This window comes from Ambystoma mexicanum, chromosome 1p (assembly GCF_040938575.1).
Source record: "Ambystoma mexicanum isolate Mex_15411 chromosome 1p, UKY_AmexF1_1, whole genome shotgun sequence".
Classification (NCBI taxonomy): Eukaryota; Metazoa; Chordata; class Amphibia; order Caudata; family Ambystomatidae; genus Ambystoma; species Ambystoma mexicanum.
In genome coordinates this window covers 511,280,610-511,298,466 of record NC_090921.1, presented here as the reverse complement: position 1 = coordinate 511,298,466, position 17,857 = coordinate 511,280,610, and the positions used below count along the sequence as shown (strand labels likewise).

General features: G+C 46.2%; 1 long non-coding RNA gene across 1 annotated transcript in view; it reads left to right on the top strand.

Moving 5' to 3' along the window:
* The first annotated feature begins 17,738 nt into the window (after positions 1-17,738).
* LOC138524050 (uncharacterized) overlaps positions 17,739-17,857 on the top strand; it is a 143,245-nt gene continuing 143,126 nt past the window's right edge. The window contains exon 1 of the long non-coding RNA XR_011283340.1: positions 17,739-17,803. This is a non-coding gene — a long non-coding RNA (uncharacterized lncRNA). The remainder of the gene's footprint in view (positions 17,804-17,857) is intronic.

Sequence of the window (17,857 nt, the reverse complement as noted above, 5' to 3'; positions counted from 1 at the left end):
TTGCTCTTCGCTGTGCTCTCCTTTGGTCGACAATTTCACCGACTGTAGAAGTCCTGGGAAGATTAAACTTGCCATGGGCTCCTTAAAGGATTGACAGATGAGTGTAAGTCCCCTGGGACCTTCCGATGACTTCTGGCAGCGACGGGTGCATAGGTCACTTTTGGTGCCAGGTTTTGGATTTACACGCCTGTCCAACCTCTTGCTCTTCAGTGGTGCAGCTGGATGGCTTCTGGCAACTTGGACTCGACTACTGGGGTGGACTTCAGACCCTCACCAAGTCTGGACCCTCTGACCATCTTTGTTAGCTTATGGTGGCAGAAAACACACCGGCAGACCTTCCTCAGCACTCAGCGACTCTGGACTCTTCTCCAGATGGCAGGCACACAGGACTGTCTTCCAGGGCACTTCGGAAGATGAGTAGCAGTTTGCACAATAGTAGCTCGTAGCTCGCGGATAGGTCTTTTTTGAAGGCCCTCTCTGGATCAGTCATTGGAAGAACACAGAAGCTTCCTGATTTCATGAAGAAATTGAAGCAGCATACTTCTCCTCCAGCTGGGCTTCAAGGAACAGCTTCTTCTTGCTTCAGCTTCGACTTTAGCTTCTGAACAAATTGGTCAGTGAGAGGTCCCCTGTTACACACATTGGTTCCTATTCACTCAGGCTGAGCCAGGCTCAGGTAACCAATCACGCAGAAGGGCATTCATACAGGCAGGCAGCCAATCAGGCTCAAAGGCATTCAGGCCATTCACTCCATCTACACACCCTGAACAAAAAATATCGACTGGGGTAAGCACCCAGTCTTTCAGCACACTGCACTGCATTCATGTCAGAGCAGTCTCAGTCATTGTGTCACACACAGAACTCAGACACCCATAACGCAGAATGTGAGTTCACTTCAGACTCCATTCACACAGGTTCCACCCCTAGTGTATACCCACACACAGCCCCTGAGAAGCCTTCAGTATGTCTGACACGAGGCAGCCTCATAGCCACATATGGTATTTTCACCTAACAGCCAGTCATGGGGAAGGGAAAGAGTCGGGGCTTCCCAGGACTTTGGGAAACAAGGTAAAAGGCAATAGAAACCAAGAGGCCACAGGGGCCATCTTGCCTTCCTGCAGGAATCCATTGATTCCTATGGCAGGGCCTGGGTGTCCCAAAAATGGAGGACACTCAAAGCCACTGCCAAGTCCGCATACAACTGCCACTAGCCCACGCCCTGCTCTGTGGGCAACACACAAGTACCCAAAAACACACATAAGGGGTACAAGGGTGTACCTCCAACCATGGGTGCCATAAGGGTATGCCATGTGTGTTGTTCACGGTTGTAGGTGAAAGAGTCGACTGCAATTGATTTGAATGCAATAGTTTTGAGTAAAAAGGACGGGGAAAAAAAGGTTGAATGTTTTTATTTTTATTTATTTTTTGGGGTGGGGGATGGGCCCAAACCCTTGGTGTAAAAACCACTTTTTTTTCCTATACGGAAGCCAAAAAATAAAAATACATTTTAAAACGGCATTCAACCTTTTTTTTGGTCCTTTTGTTTTTCGATACTATTGTCATTCGAAACAATGTATTCAACCTTTTGACCGGACACCGTTGTTCACCAAAAGGAAAACATGAAGAACTGCAATGCCAGAGGTCCAGGCTGGCCCTCAGTGGTAGAAAACATAGAGGAAAAACACAAAGAGAAGTGGTAGGACAAGGACTAGGAGGCCCTGTCCCTCCATAAGGCATTTCCATAATCGCATATACCCCCACCCAGCTGAGGTTAGGCTGACTGATCTCCCATGAGATTGTTACCCTCATCCAGACGGTCAACATACCTTCTGGAAAGGCCATCTGCATTGTCATGACTCTTCCCTGGACTATGTTCAATTGTGAAGTCTAGCCCTTACAGGCTAATGGACCACCTTAGCAGTTTGGAGTGTTCACCCTTCATCTGCATAAGCCACTTTAAAGGTTTATGATAACTTTGGACCTTAAGGGAGACCCTGTAAGAAAAGGTATGAAATGCCTGTGTGCCCAAATTATACTAAAACACTCCTTTTCAACAGTGGCCCACCTACGTTCCCTACCCTTGAGTTGCCTAATGATGAAAATGATGGGGTGTTCTCTCCCTTTGTTATTGAAGGGATGTACGTGGGACCCCCTGTGTATCACATGCCAGGAGGCATTACGAGGAGTTTCCTTAAATACAGAAGTACTTTTGTATGGAGTGCCTGTTTTATTATCGTGGTTACCCAGATTGATGAGTAAGCTGTTAAGAATACCTGATGGTTTTTGTTCAGACCAGAAATCCCTATGGATATTGATATTGATATTTTGTTTCTATCGCGCTCATACACAAGTGTTTCAGAGTGCAACAAGGCAAGGGAGGGGAACAGGGGAGAACAAAACAACAATCTTACTAGGCCCAGTAACATTGAGAACGTGCAAGTGCATGGAAGAGGGGGAGGGGAAAAGTGCATCGAAGGGGTGAGAAGTGGAAAGTGGTGGGCAAAGGAGAAACAGATAAATATTTAATAAATAAATAAATAAAAAAAGCAACAAACAGTGGTAGTACAGCCAGCAATTGGCAAGTGCTGGGTTTAAGGCAGAATACAGGGTAGGTCTGATAAGTGCAGGAAGAAAAAGGGGGGGATTGTATGGGTACAGATACAAACCCCAGTGCAAGGAGTAGCCGGAGGCAGTGTGGGAGGGTGGCAGGGTGAGCAGGTACATGGGCTTGAAGGACAGAGGGTGGCCAGGTGCACGGTGCCAAGAGAGAACATATCAGCAAGGGACAGGGGGAGCGAAGGCAGAAGCAAAGAGGAAGGTCTTGAGGTGCTTCCGGAACCAGAGATGTTTCTCGTCAAGTTTTAGAGTGGAAGGGAGGCTGTTCCAGATGGAGGCCCCAGCCGAAGACAGAGGTCTAACCCCAGTTGAAAAACAACTGACCTTGAGGGAGTTAGAGGTAGCGGAGCAAAGAGCTTCAGAGGGGAGGGATTTGCGGAGGGATAGCTGAAGGTATGTTTGACCCAGGCCCCAGAAAGCTTTGTGGACAATGCAGAGGGTTTTGAATTTAATCCTTGCATCCACTGGGAGCCAATGGAGAGAATTCAGAGCTGGAGAGATGATCCCAGGGCTTGAGGCCAAGGACAAGTCTTGCAGTCCTGTTCTGGATTAGTTGCAGAGGGCAGAGAGTAGAGGTAGGTAGATTTAGAAAGAGGCTGTTACAATAGTCCAACCTTGAGAGAACCAGAGCTTGGGAGACCATGAGCATCTGGGGGAAGGAGCGGAAAGGCAGAGTACCTCTGAGGAGGTGCAGTTGGAAGTTTGACTTTTTAGAGACATCAGAGATGTGGGCGGAGAAGGAAAGTGTAGAGTCAAAGATGACTCTGAGGTTCTTAGCCTCGCAGGTGGGGGTAGGAGGAGGGCAAAGGGAGGCCGGCCAGAGAGTGAGGCGAAAGGATGGTGAAGGTGTGCCGATGAGGAGGATCTCCATCTTGCTGGCATTCAGACAAAGATCATTGGCGGCACACCAATCTTGAATGGCAGTTAGGCAATCAGAGATGAGAGAGGGAGAGAGCACTGGAAATTTGAGCAGAAAATGGCAATGCAGTGGCCGAGAGTTGCCAGGTATTGGTTGAAAAGCCAGGGCGAGAGGTTAGACCCCTGGGGAACACCACAGGTAGAGAGGAAGATAGATGCTAGGAAGGACCCAAGTTGGACCTGAGAGGGTCGATCAGAGAAGAAAGAGGTAAGCCAGGCCAGAGACTGATCGGTGATACCCAGGTTATCACGGAGACGGTTGAACAGGATGATATGGTTGACCGTGCCAAAGGCAGAAGAGAGATCAAGGAGGATGAGGACAGAGGGAATGTTAGTGTTAAGGTTGGAGAGCAGATCTGATGAAGATGGGTCGATTATCCCCTGGGAGTTAGTAGCAACAGTGGTCAGAGAGGAAAGGGTGGTTCTTCATGGGACAGATGATGAGGGAAGATGATGGAGCACAGTGAGAGCACTCAGTGAAGGATACAGGTTGACAGATTTGACAGACAAGGAGCTGTTTAAGTATGATGAATTCGTATTTTTCATAAGTATCACTTATTGGATTAAAGTAGAGAATAGAAAAATACTGCAGAGAAGGGCGCAGGTAAAAATAAGAAATAATTAATTTTCCAGGAAGATTTAGAACAAGTACCAATAGACCACAAGTCCATATGACGTGGATCTATTAAAAGGAGTAGGAGCAGTTAAAATCAAACTATAACCAGGAGCCCTTTTACCACGTGCAAAGCAATATCCCATGGCCAGAGAAGCAGGTGAAGGTATACTTGAGATAATTTCCACTTAGATGAAGCAAGGAATATTGGTACCATCCGATTCTCCATGTACCATGCTATGTACCCAGTCAGATAATCAGCATGGGTGTCATGGAGATTTATACAGGGCCTTCAACCCCTAAACAATATAGTCGAAGCTGAGTTTCCTTTAGTCCCAAATCCTGCGACAATATTGTGTAACATCCCATCCAAGACCAAGTATTTCACAGTCATAGGGCCTCATTACGAGGTGGGCGGTAAGGGATTACTGGCACCGGTAAGGGCACCGGTGCCGGTAATTCCTTTACCGCCCTACTACGAGTTCCCTTTGAGGGTCCTCCCTTAATGCCTGGTTTTTCCAGGCGTTAAGGACGGGACCCGCAAAGGGATACTGGGGTCAATAACGGTACCGAAATTTGCGGTACCGTTATTGCCGCCTTCCCCCTTCCAATTGAGCCCTATGGGGGCTCAAATGGGAATGGGGAATGGATCTGGTGAATGGGGAATTACCTGTCCCGCCGACCTCGGAATGGACCAGTAATTGCTCCATCCACTTGACCGGAATCGGAAGGATTTTGGAGGCAGCCATGGCGCTATTAGCGCCATGGCTACCTCCAACCTCGTAATGAGGCCCTAGAACATGTTCTTTTTAATTCCCCTTCACAAAGACTCACAAGATTTGATTTCCTCTTTGTGTAGAAATATTCACCTGAAACATACTCGTTTGCCTCAGGGGTACTGTGAGTCCCCTTCAATCTTTAACAGTCCTTCAGATAGACCTGGGTAATGTCCAGCTCGAAAGATCAATAGTTCAATATGTGGATGACATTTTTGTGTGTAGTGAGACACAAGAGAGATGTAGAGAAGATTCAAGGAAGCTTATGACTATACACTCAGACAAATGATATAAAGTGAACAAAGAGAAGTTACAATATTGTCAGGAAGAAGTCTTGTATATAGGACAGTTAATTTCTCATGAGGGGAGGAAAGTGACACCTGACAGAGCAGAAACCATTATGAAGACACCAGACATCACCTCACCTTGTGCCTGGGTTTGGGCCTGTGTTCTTAGACCCTCAAGAGAGTTGCACTTTCTTTGACCCTGCAGAAATCCACCCTAGAGGACCCACCTTCAGCTAACAAGCACTGGAGGTCTGGGTTATCCTCTGAGACTAGTACCTCTCCCTGAGGAGGGTGCTATGGCTGTTTTCTCTCAGGAGTTGATTCAAGGGTCACCACTGGGCCTAGTCCCACATGTTCTGGAACCACAGTGGGTGCTGCTGAAATAGCTGGAAGAGAAGGAGCCCCCTTCACAGAGCTGGTCTTCTTACTCTTACTCTTAGCCTTGGGTTTCCCATTGGCTTAGATAACTGACTATCAGTCAGACCCTGTTTGACCCGTGACCTAGTGACTGCAGCAGCAGTCAATGATGACCCATCAGAAAAAAACTCATCTCTACTAAGTCATTCCCCAACAAAATGTTGGCAGGTACATTGTCCTGAACCAGGACAGGAGGCTGTAGTGTCTTGTCATTAATCTGAATGGTGACTAGAGCTACAGAAGACAGGCTGGGAGGCCCACCGGCTTACCTAGTGGTTTTCAGAGGAGCACCTACATAGTCTTCAGGTCTGAGCAGGGTCCTGTCTACCGCTGTAATGCTAGCCCCAGTGTCTCTCAAATCAGGGGAAGACTGGCCATTTATGAAGACACTTCTCAAAAGCCTTCTAGTGTTCTGTGGGATAATAGCCAGTACTTCTGAGTACTTATAAACCTCTGGGTATTAAGCGCGTTATAAATAACCAATTATAATTATAATACTTATAACTGGTGCCAGGCCCCAAGGGACACTAAGTTAATCTCTACAGGAGCACCAAAGGTGATTCCTGGAGAGGACAGTGGCCTCCAACTCAGGCATAGAGTAAGGGTAGGCCAGGCTGACAGCCTGGACACCAAGTACCTTACCTTTACACTTGGGGTCACCCTTCCTGTGGTCCAAGGCCCTACAATCCCAAAAGGTGCCAGGAATGCAAGAGACTGAACTGGATCCACTTGGAGCCTGCTTTGAAGCAAGAACACCACTACTCTTACTCCCACCCAAGAGACTTATCCCTACTAGATGTTTGGAACTTAGAAGGAGAATGTTTAGGTTTATTCGGATGTGGCTGCATCTTGGACTCCTCAACCTTCTGAGAGGTCCCTTTCTTTTTGTCCTTGTCCGTCCCACTGGGATCCTTAGGAGACACCCTGTGGGAGATCCACTTACCAGCCAAATTGACCAACTTAAAGGGGTCCAATGTACTGACACAGCTCTGGTGAACAAGCATCATAACATTTTTTTTAAAAACAGGAGGTGAGACAGTTCAGCAAAAGACTTGGCTTTGTAACCATCAACCCATCCTATCATATCCATATGCGCAGCACTCACCCAATCAACTCAAGACATATTCTCTCTCTTCTTATAATCCCTGAACCTCTTAAGGTGTCTTGCGAAACCTGGCAACCAAAGCAGCTTTCATACACAAATACTGACTTCTTTCTTCCACACTCAGTTTCAGAATACAGTCATAACCAGTCTGAGGCACTCTACTTAGCAGACACATAGCCCAATTTCTCTGGTTAACATCATGGATACCACAAACCATCTCAAATGCTTCCATCCATTGGAGGATATCAGAACCCTCCAAATACATACCAACCAAATATTTTGTAAACTTGGTTGCAGGAGACCTGACACGCTCAACTGAAGTGGCTGAAGTCTCCACCCTAGCTTTCTCTAGCTGGAGTCTTTGACATTCAGGGCCTCATTACACGGAAGGCGGTGAGCCATGGCGCTATTAGCGCCATGGCTCATGCCGGTAAAATACCGGCACCGCCTTGGCGGAAAGGGGATTTACCACCCCATTCCAAGGTTGGTGGGGCGGTAAATCCCCCTTCCGCCATTACCCTTCCCCATTCCCATTTCTGCCCCATAGGGCTCTATGGGAATGGGGAAGGCGCTAATTACGGCACCGCAATTTTGCGGTGCCGTAATTAGCTCCGAGGTCCCTTAGCGGGTTGGTTTTTAACGCCTGCAAAAAGCAGGCGTTAAAGCACCAACCCGCTAAGGGACCTCGTAGTAAGGCAGTAATGGTTAACGGTCACCGTTACCATTAACGGTGGCCGTTAACCATTACCACCTTCCGTGTAATGAGGCCCTCAGTGTCTCTGTCTTTCAGTTCAAGATCTCTGTTTTTGAGTGCAACTTGTCATGCCAACTCCTCCTTCTTCAACTAAGCTTCAGTCTATAACATTTGGATTCAACTGCTAACTTCATCCTTAATAACTCAAGTAACAGGGCACTTCCCTGGGAAACAATGATGGGTTTTGGAATACAAAAGATAGGAGAGGTGGCAATCCCAGTTGCAACATCTGTGACTTCCCCCGGTGTAAGGACCCCATCAGAGTATGGTAGGGTAAAGGCACAGAACACCCCCGCCAAGGCTCTCAATTTGGTAGCAATGGCTGGTTCTTCAGTGTTTCCCCAAAGCCCCCACAAAGGAATTTTCAAACACTATGTTAGGTGATAACACATCTTCTTTATATAAAATAAGGTTTAGTAATATATATAAACATTTAAATAATAACACTTTGTGCTTTGGCAATACTTATTCAAAGAATGGCAAATGTATAGACACTATATGGGACCACACAACACTTAAATTCAGTAATAGATGCACTAACTGCATACAGTTTTAAATAGGCATGTGAATTCTTAAGTGAGGTATGACAGCATAGATTAGGGAAGGAAGGCAGGTTAGTTATGAACAGTGGCAGAATGCTTTCTTTAGACAAGATACACAATTCTGAGAGGATCTCCCACCTGAGCAACCTGTAAAGGAAAAGTTAGGGAGTAACTTATCGGGTCTTTTACAGCCCAGTCCAATAATGTTCAATAAGCTTGTACTTTCTTTTAAAAGATTCAACCACAGCAAAGTACCAGAGAGGCCACAGGATAACAGGATTCAATATGAATCTGGGACCCGTGGACAACTCCTGAGGCTAGAAGATGTTCTTTCTCACCACAGTACCTTTGGTGCCTTGGGAGGCAAAGTGGCAGGGTTTCCTGTGTTCCCTCGACGATTCCCTCCAAGGATAGACCCCCCTTGGAAGAAGGAGCCACTGGAATGCTGAGTCCAAGAAGAAAAATTGAACCAAAATCTTTCTTAAGTGCAGCAGTTTTGCTCTTCACTGTGCTCTCCTTTGGTCAAAAATTACTCCAACTGTAGAAGTCCTGGCTAGATGAAACTTGCTGTGGGCTCCTTAAAGATTTGGAAGATAAGAGTAAGACCCCTGGGACCTTTCGATGACTTCTGATGGTGACGGATAGATAGGTCACTTCTGGTGTCGGGTTTCAGTAGTATGCGGTTGTCTGACTTTCATTTCTTTGGTGCTGCAGCCAAGGTACAGACCTCTGGACAACTTCTAGGGACATGGGCATGACCAATGGAGTGGACCTCAGACCCTCATTAAGTCTGGACCCTCATGGCATCTTCGTTACCTTCTGGTGGTGGGAAAACCACCGGCGGACCTTCCTCTGCACTCAGCGACTCTGGACTCTCTCTGGTGGGGAAAAGTGGTCAGTGATAATGGCAAGGATGTCCCTTGAAATGTTCTTAGGTTGTTTAGAACTTTCACAGCTCCAAGTGTCCAGCAGTATTATGCCAGGTTACCCCATCTTTTGTGTGGTGGACAGCAACAGCTTCCAACGGTCATAAAACGCACCTACAGATCCTGGGTGACACCAATGGACTTCCTTGACTGGAGATGTCCGGGCACTCCTCTTCAGGAATCACCAATACGCCTTCTCCGGACAGAAAGCAAACAGGACTGGCTTCCAGGCCACTTCGGATGGAGAGTAGCAGTTTGCATGATGGTCCCTAATATCTAAGGGTGAGGTCGCCTTTGCAGGTCCTCTCTAGATCAGTCCTTGGAAGAACACAGCAGCTTTCGGATTACATGAAGAAATTGCAGTAGCAGACCTCTCCTCCAGCTTGGTTTCAAGGAACAGCTTCTTCTTGCTTCAGCTTTGACTTCAGCTTCTGAAGAAATTGGTGAGTGAGAGGTCCCCTGTTATACACAATGGTTCCCATTCACTCAGGCTGAATCACGCTCAGTCAACCAATCACGCAGAAGGGCATTCATTCCACGCAGACACCATAACAAAGAATGTGGATTGGGATAAGCACCCAGCCTTTCAGCACACTAGAATGCATTCATCTCAGTTTCAGTCAGGGCTGTCTCAGTCATTGTGTCACACACAGAAACCAAACAACCATAACAAAAAATGTGAGTTCACTTCAGACTCTATTCACACAGGTCACACCCCTAGGGTGTACCCACAACGCACAGCCCCTGGGTAGACTCCAGTCAGTCTGACAGGAGGCAGCCCCAAAGTCATAGATGGTATTTTTACCCAACAGCCAGTCAGGAGAAAGGTACAGAGTCAGGACTTCCCAGAACTTTGGGAAACATGGTAAAAGGCAATAGAAACCAAGAGGCCACAGGGGCCATCTTGCCTTCCTGCAGGAATCCATTGATTCCTGTTGCAGGGCATAGCTGCCAAGTCAGCATGTAGCTGCCAACAGCTCATATACCCTGCTCTGTGGGCAACACACAAGTACCCATAAACACACATAATGGGTACAAGGGTGTACCCCCACCGATGGGTGCCATACGGGTATCCCATGTGTGTTGTTCATGAAAAGGAAAACTAGAAGAGCTGCACTCCATTGACAGTAAACATAGAGAAAAACACACAGAGAAGTTGTAGGACAAGGACTAGGAGGCCCTGTCCCTCTATAAGACATTTCCGGCATCACAGTGTCACACACAGAAACCAGAAACCCACAACACAAAATGTGAGTTCACTTCAGACTCCACTCACACAGGCCGCCTCTGCCCTCCAAGGGTGTACCCACAACACTCAGCCCCTGGCAAGGCTCCTGTCAAGATCTGAGGAATCCACCCTCCCTTCCTCCTCACCTGGATCTTCCGTTGAGCTGTCCTCAGGATCCTTCTTCTTTTGCCGATGTAGCTTCTGAGTGTTTTCTCCATTCTTGTCTTTTTTCTTTTGATGAAGATAAGGTCTCTCTCCTCTGGATGCCACGCTGTCGGTTGGGAGAGCCCCAACAGTGTGGTATCCCCTGGAGTGAGTACCCAATTACAGGGAAAAAGCCTCCAGGCAAAAAACCCTGTGAGTCCTGCTCTGATTATGGAGGATCTTCTCCTGAACAGTTGATAGAAATGGGTAACAGTAGTATGCAGATCCTGTAACCGGCTGAATTAACTCTGTTCTGGTAGTTACAGATGCGAGAAGGAAGAAGCAGCAGTCTCTGGTAGAAGTGAAGCACAGTGAAGCAGAAAGACCTATCCGCGGTCCAGGAAACAAAGAAGGAAATGACAGACCAGAAAGAGTTCTGGCTAAGGAAGTACAAAGGATGAAATCACCTCCCGAGCAACGGGAAAAATACACAAGAGAAAGGTAAGAAGGATGAGAGAATAGCAAGATATAAATACACGCCAAACTTTTACCGTGAACAGAAAAAGGCGCGAGAGCAAGGGCTCCACACAGGTGGAAAGTAAGCTCTGCCAAATACTCGAAGCGTCAGCACGGAAGCAAAACAAGGTGCAACACACTGAGACACTGGGACCGAGGCCAGATGAACCGGGGGGAGGCCATCTTGAAAAAGACTAGACCACTCAATGCAGTACGGCATGAGCGCAACGGAACATGTCAATGGTGCCTCCATCTGTCCCATATTTTCCATGGGGGCATGACAGCTCCAGTCAGTCATACAGGAGGCAGCCCCAGAGCCATATATGGCATTTCCACCAAACGGCCAGTCAGGGGGGAGGGACAGAGTCAGGGCTTCACAGGACTTTGTGAAACAAGGTAAAAGGCAATAGAAACCAAGAGGCCATGGTGGCCATCTTGCCTTTCTTCAGGAATCCAATGATTCCTATGGCATGGTCTCGGTGTCCCAAAAATGGAGGACACTCAGAGCCACTTCCAAGTCAGCATGTTGCTGCCACCAACCCATACCCTGTTCTGTGAGCAGCACACAGGTGCCCAAAAACACACATAAGCGGTACAAGGGTGTATCCCCACCGATCGGTGCCATAAGGGTATCCAATGTGTGTTGTTCACCAAAAGGAAAAAATGAAGAGCTGCACTGCCAGAGGTCCAGGCGAGACCTCAGTGGCAGAAAACTTAAAGTAAACACACACAGAGAAGTGGGAGGACAAGGACTAGGAGGCCTTGCTCTTCCAAAAGGTATTTCCAGCATCACAACGATCAAGCCAGAGGTTGTCAACAATTCCTGGTTTGGTGATAACATCATTCAGGGAAGGAAAAAGAGTCCTGGAAAGGGAATGGGGGAAATTCCCAGCCCCTACACCCTGACGGCTTACAAGGAATATGTGCAAAGATTCAAAAGTGTTATCATTGACACCAAATCCAAGAACTTTAACACCAGAATTAATAATGCCATGTCAAGTTCCAGCAAACTATTCAAAATTCTGAAGGAGATTGAGGGCAAAACCTCAGTGTCCCCCTTCGCAGGCAGGAATGCAGCTTGGTGACAAGAAATTCAGAACGAGTTCATCAGTAAACTTGTGGGTGACCAACAGGAAATTACAGATTGACTGCACCACCTTGAGGGCGCCATCCTGGATACAGGATATCTGCACACTACAGTTAATGCCAAGCTTCCCGCTTTTGAACTCAGACAATACACTGAAGCAGAAATTCTCAGGATAGTCTCCAACCTGAAATCAATCTCCTGTATTGGAGTGTTTGCCCAGCTAACATCTTCAAAGGGTCCCTGGATATGCTAGTTCCCTAGTTCAGAAAGATTGTGAATGCCTCCTTCAGAGACGGCATAGTTCCTTCTTCTCTTAAGGAGGCTTGGATAACCCCTCTGATAAAGAATAATAGCTTTGATCTCTCCTTGACAAAAAAAAATCACACAGTTAAAAAAGGTCTCATACCTTCTTAAAATCCTTGATTAGGTTGCATACCTGCAGTTTCGGAAATTCATAGAATCTAATAACATCCTAGGTACACGCCAATGGGATTCCTATCCAAACATGGCACAGAGACAGCTCTTTTGAATCTGAAGTCAAACATCATCAGTATTGTGGAGAGCGGCCATACTGCATTATTAATGTTATTGGACCTCTCTGCAGCCATCGATCTGGTGGATCACCAACTTTTGATAAGTAGGCTTAAAAGTAGTGCACACTGCTGAGAGATGGCTGCCCAGTGGATTGAATCCTTCTTGGGACCCAGAATGTCCAGAGTATTGATTGAGAACGCTCAAGGGTCCCCCATCATCACCACCTGTGGAGTGCTGCAAAGGTCATGCTTATTGCCCACTCTGTTCAACATATACATCAGGCCTTTTCTCAACCTCCTGGATAGTCTGGGTGTACAGTATATTAATTATGCTGATGACACCCAGATTCTCCTTAAAGCTGCAGAGTGGTCCGGCACCACGTGGGTGCTCAATCGAGAGACTCTTGTTGATCCCACGTTTGTTGAAACTACGGATACCAGAAGGCCCTACAGAGAGCCGGAAAGAAAAGGTCAAAGTTGTCATACAGGGTCTAGCAAAACACCCTGTACAGTCGAAAGTTGTTGGCCTGCACGTAATTGGAAAGCAAAGGGAGGTGAATCCTGGATAGTGAGAAAAGAGAAAGAACTGTATGATTGGGAAGAGTTGGCAAGGGTGAACCTGACAAAGGAATGCCCATGAAAAGGGCCGAAGTCTGAAGTCATAATGAGCAGTGTGTTGACAGGAGTGAATCCGACAGAGGGATGTCCACCGTGAACTGTTTAAAAAGACATTAAGGCTTGCAAATGCCACAGGTGAAATTATTTTGAGAAAAATCTGTAGTGAATCCAACGGAGGGAGGCAAAAATTCGAGAAGGGTCTGAGCCCGAAAGAGGGGGATCCAGGGCCGAAAAGCCATCACCCACCGACACATGAATGCAACAGAGAAAGTCATTTGAATATAAGTCAGAGTGAACCCGATGGAGGGAGACTGATATTCGAGAGGGGTGTGAGCCTGGAAGAGGGGGACCCAGAGGTGAAGAATCATCATCCAAGTGCGATCAGAAAGGAACTTTTGAATATGGTTTTGAACATACCAGGCCCTCAGAAGCAAGAGATCTAACCACAAAGGTCCTGATATCGTGAGGAACTTTTTCTGGATCTGAGCCCGGAAGAGAAGGATCCAGGGATGAGAAGTCATCACCGATTGTACATACGTAGAGGAACTTTTTGTTTGTTATTTTGAACACATCAGGGCCTCGAAGGCACGAAACCTTTTGTAGAAAAGAGACTTAACCACCAAAGGTACTGATAGATGAAATTAAACTGTCATCTCGAGCTGGGACAGGCCGAGAGTGTGCTGTGATCAGAAGTCCCACCTTGTCCCGTGCTCAAAACGTGGGGAAGGGATACCCCAGGCTACCACATCCTCACTTATCATTTGTGAACACTTCTACTTTCTTGTGAATCTTATGCCACACTCTTTTTGGATTTAGTTGTAAGGATTGGCAATAGTTGTTTTCTAGTATAGGCCCTTTTTATTTGACAAGACACCAGTAGGACTGCCTTATTATTATTTGATGGTCATTGCTTGCTCCCATCTTAGATTTAGGTTTAGATTAGGCATTATCCCAACCTGCACATACAGTTTAATAAACACCCTTGATCTGTGATCACTTGTGTCTGTCTTTACTATTGCCACCATGAGCTCCTTACACAGCCCTTTGGGGAGCATGCGGCTCACTGTCATTGGGACATTTATGGGCCATAATATTTTTTCTGAGCCATACCTGCTCGTATGGCCCAGAAATAGGCCAATGGGGGAGTGCCACATCACTCTATCGGGTTATAATAAGAGAGAAAGCCTGTGTTGTGATGCATATAAAGAAAGTGACATAGACTTCCATTCCTTTTCCTTTTGTTAATAGAAATTTACGCACACATGTTGCAACTACAGCATCACACAGCCTTGATGATAGAACGCAGCCAAACACACACCTTGCACAAGCAACTGACATAGCCAAGCACACACAACATTGCAACCACACGTGACAACCATAATATAACAACGCAAGTATTGTCATGATTACATATTCAAGTAAGGGATAGTCTACTATACTCTACAGATTCGCTATGCTATTTTCCATATGATGTTATGTTAATGGTCATTTCAAAGTATGCATTTGCTAAATCTTTACCATTGTGCAATGTCTTACTTAATGCCATGTGTCATGCAATGTTGGAGTTAGGTTCTTCGGAGCCTAGTACGGCCAATAGTACGTCTACTCGAGACCTGCCTCCAGCAACGGAATGCAAATCCAATGAGTTGAACTCACCAAGCCTCCTCTGGGGGTAGAGCGGTCCATAGCCCAAGAAAACATACTTCTGGGCAAGGCAGGCATGTTTTTGGTAGACCTTCATAGAGATGCAGCCATGTGCAAAGCTTCTGCAACAAAGTGTCACCTTAATTCACCCAAGACCACAACTGTTTTTTCTTCCCAAAGCTACACAATTGCGATCATGAAGAAAATACAATACAAGGGGCTACTTATGTATCCAAATAAAACTCCTAAACTGACAGAAGGAAAGAGCGAGGGTATCCTCTGGATTCTCACATGCATGCCAAGTGCTTTACCCCTAACAGACCTATACACGGTGGGTGGAAGTGCTTGCCACAGACATCAGGCCAGCCTGCACTTCAGGTTCAAATGCCGGCAGGTCAGAGATGGCACTTCAACTTGGGGATACAGATAAACGGAGTACCATTAAATTGGGTATTACTAAAATCGTGCCCTCTTATATAGGACCTCATACAAGACTCTTCCTGATTCTGCTCTTCTAACTGGTGCTATTATCATCCAATGTAATGTTATTCACGGGTGTCCAGTGATTAAGTCATCAGGAAATGACTGCCAGGGGGGGTGACATTTCCCAAAAAATTCACCCGCAGTAAAATCAAACACTTTCCCCACATATTCTAGGATTGGAGTTTATAATATAAAATAATACCCCTCCTAGAATATTTGGGGAAAGTATTTTAGCGGTCAGGGAAAAGAAAGTCACCTACCTGGTGACATGATCGCATGGTACAGTATTCACTACCTGAAGCGCAAACACTCGCCTGATGACACTGCCATTCCCTCTCTCTGCATGCCACCTAGGTCCGTCACATCGATGGCAAGCAGCAGACGGGAGTTTTGGGGACCTGCCAAAGGGACGGGTGTAGAGCCTGGCTGCAAGGAGCTGCCATGCTAGGTCTCTGCCACTCCCACACGCCACTCGTGCCGCCGGATGGAGTTTACCGAATGCGCTCAACTGTGACTATTGGGCCAGTAGAGCAAGGAAGCGATTTGCCTGGTCCACTATGGGAACTGGTGCCTCAGACCACCAGTCCTTGAGTGTTTGTGGCGAGGGCAAAGGATAGTTTGTTCCAGTGGAAGGGGATCACGCAGACAGCCCCAGAGTTGAACAGTGTGGAGCCGTGCACAAGGCAACCACTAGCGCGCAAGTAAAAGTACATGTGTTAGATATCAACTGCTCCCAGTGCTTTAAGTGGGATAAGAAATAGCGTGGGTGCATTAAAAAATGGGTGACCTGTATCACTAATGGAGCGCCCTCTTCCGCAGCTGCAACAACCCGTGCAGTCAAAGGGTCAATTAGCCTTTGCCGCAGGGGTCACTTCATCGCGACAACCTCAGATGTCATCTCGCATTTATTTAGGGCCGGAATCCTAAGAGCAAAGCCAGAGAGTGGCTGATGCCACCATTGTCTAATGATGCATTATGGCCTACCATGAATCCTTATTGTTCGGATTTTTAGCTCGGGGTGTGGGGTCCTAATTATGCACATATCTTTTAGTGTATCTATTTGGCCTCATTTTGTTTTTAAAATGATCATTTGCGGAAGATTGCACATGCATTTTATATTTGCAACTAGTTGGGCAGCTGCCTTGGAACCTGCTTTATAATTGATGCTGGGATTTTATGGAGACTGATCCATTTGGGCGTGGCCTTTCTCAGGCTCTACCGTCGGACTAACAATTATGGTTATGAGATCTTTGATTTATTATTTGAAATTCATTTCTTTTTAAGCAATGTAGGACTATTAAGTAATGTGAAATAATGTTTTTTTAAACTACTCGATAATCTGTATGTTGATATGGACTGCTTGCATGGGAAAACATCTGTGTTTTCTCATATTTGTGAAAGGTTTATAAAAAAAATTAAATAGTTTTAAAAAAAAGAACACTTATTGTGATATTGATTTATGCATATTGTATGGTTTGTACCGAGTGTTGTTTATCTGTCATGTGCGGTGATTTTATGGCTGGGGCCGAAATAAAGCGGTTCTGACTGACACCAAAGCAGAGCCCTAACAGGTATGGTCGTGTTTTTCGTATCTGGCATAAAAGGGAGTAAAATCTGTTGTAAGAGGTGTGTTCTATCAATTATAATCAATCAGAAGTCGAAAAACCAACTAAAATAAAAATATTCAAATACAGAAATGAATTCAAATCCATATAAATCAATGCAGGTTCCTAACTCTCAGTTACACTATGTCAATCTAATGTCAAGATGTCAATATGTGTTGCAAAAAGAAAAAAATGCAATCTCTATATAATATGTTTCCTTCAAAGTATAAAAAAAAAACTCTAACTCCAAATGTCTGAAACTAATGATGTGATTCTAAACATAGATGACAGTGACACCCACAGGGGAAGTGCAGTATTGTCGCTCAGCCTTTCTTTTCATGATTTCCAGAGAAGAGCCCCTGCTCAACGCCAGTGGTTAGGCCTGCCAGAGCTGAACCTGGACTAGTCGTAGCCCACTTGAAGCAGTGCCTGATCCTCTGTGGATCGAGGAGTCACGGACTGGCACCTCAAGTCAGGATTTTCATAGGTGGGAAAAGTTTGAGTAATGCCTATAAGCAAGCACGGTGGTCCTCAATTAGCTGCTCCAGCAGGGAACTAGTTTCCACTAACCTGCTTCTCTTTTATAATAAAAGAGGCTTAGGGGTTGTTTGAAGTATGCCAATGGTTCATTAAAGTAACAAAACCCTCCCAGGGGGAGCATTACCAGTCAGCCCCCCTCCAAGGGTCCTATTGCTATTAGTAACCGGGCATGTTGTACAGAGGTACTAACAGTATTTTTCTCGAGTTGGGAAACGGTGTGGAAATCGTTTCGCAACTCGAAAAAAAAAAAGAGAACATGGCTGCCATGGGTCAGGGAGAAGGGACAACATGCAGTCCCTTCTCCCTTTCCATAGCAGCATTGTAAAAGATATACAAAAAAGTAAATGGCCACCATGGAACGGAGCGAAGGGACTGTACGTAGTCCCTTCTCCCTTTCCATAGCGGCTGGTCACAGATTGGGAACGATCAGCGATGCACACGGCGCACAGCAGGTAAATCTTTGTGGGGCTGGTAACAACCCGGCGAGGGCCAATCAGATTGATTAT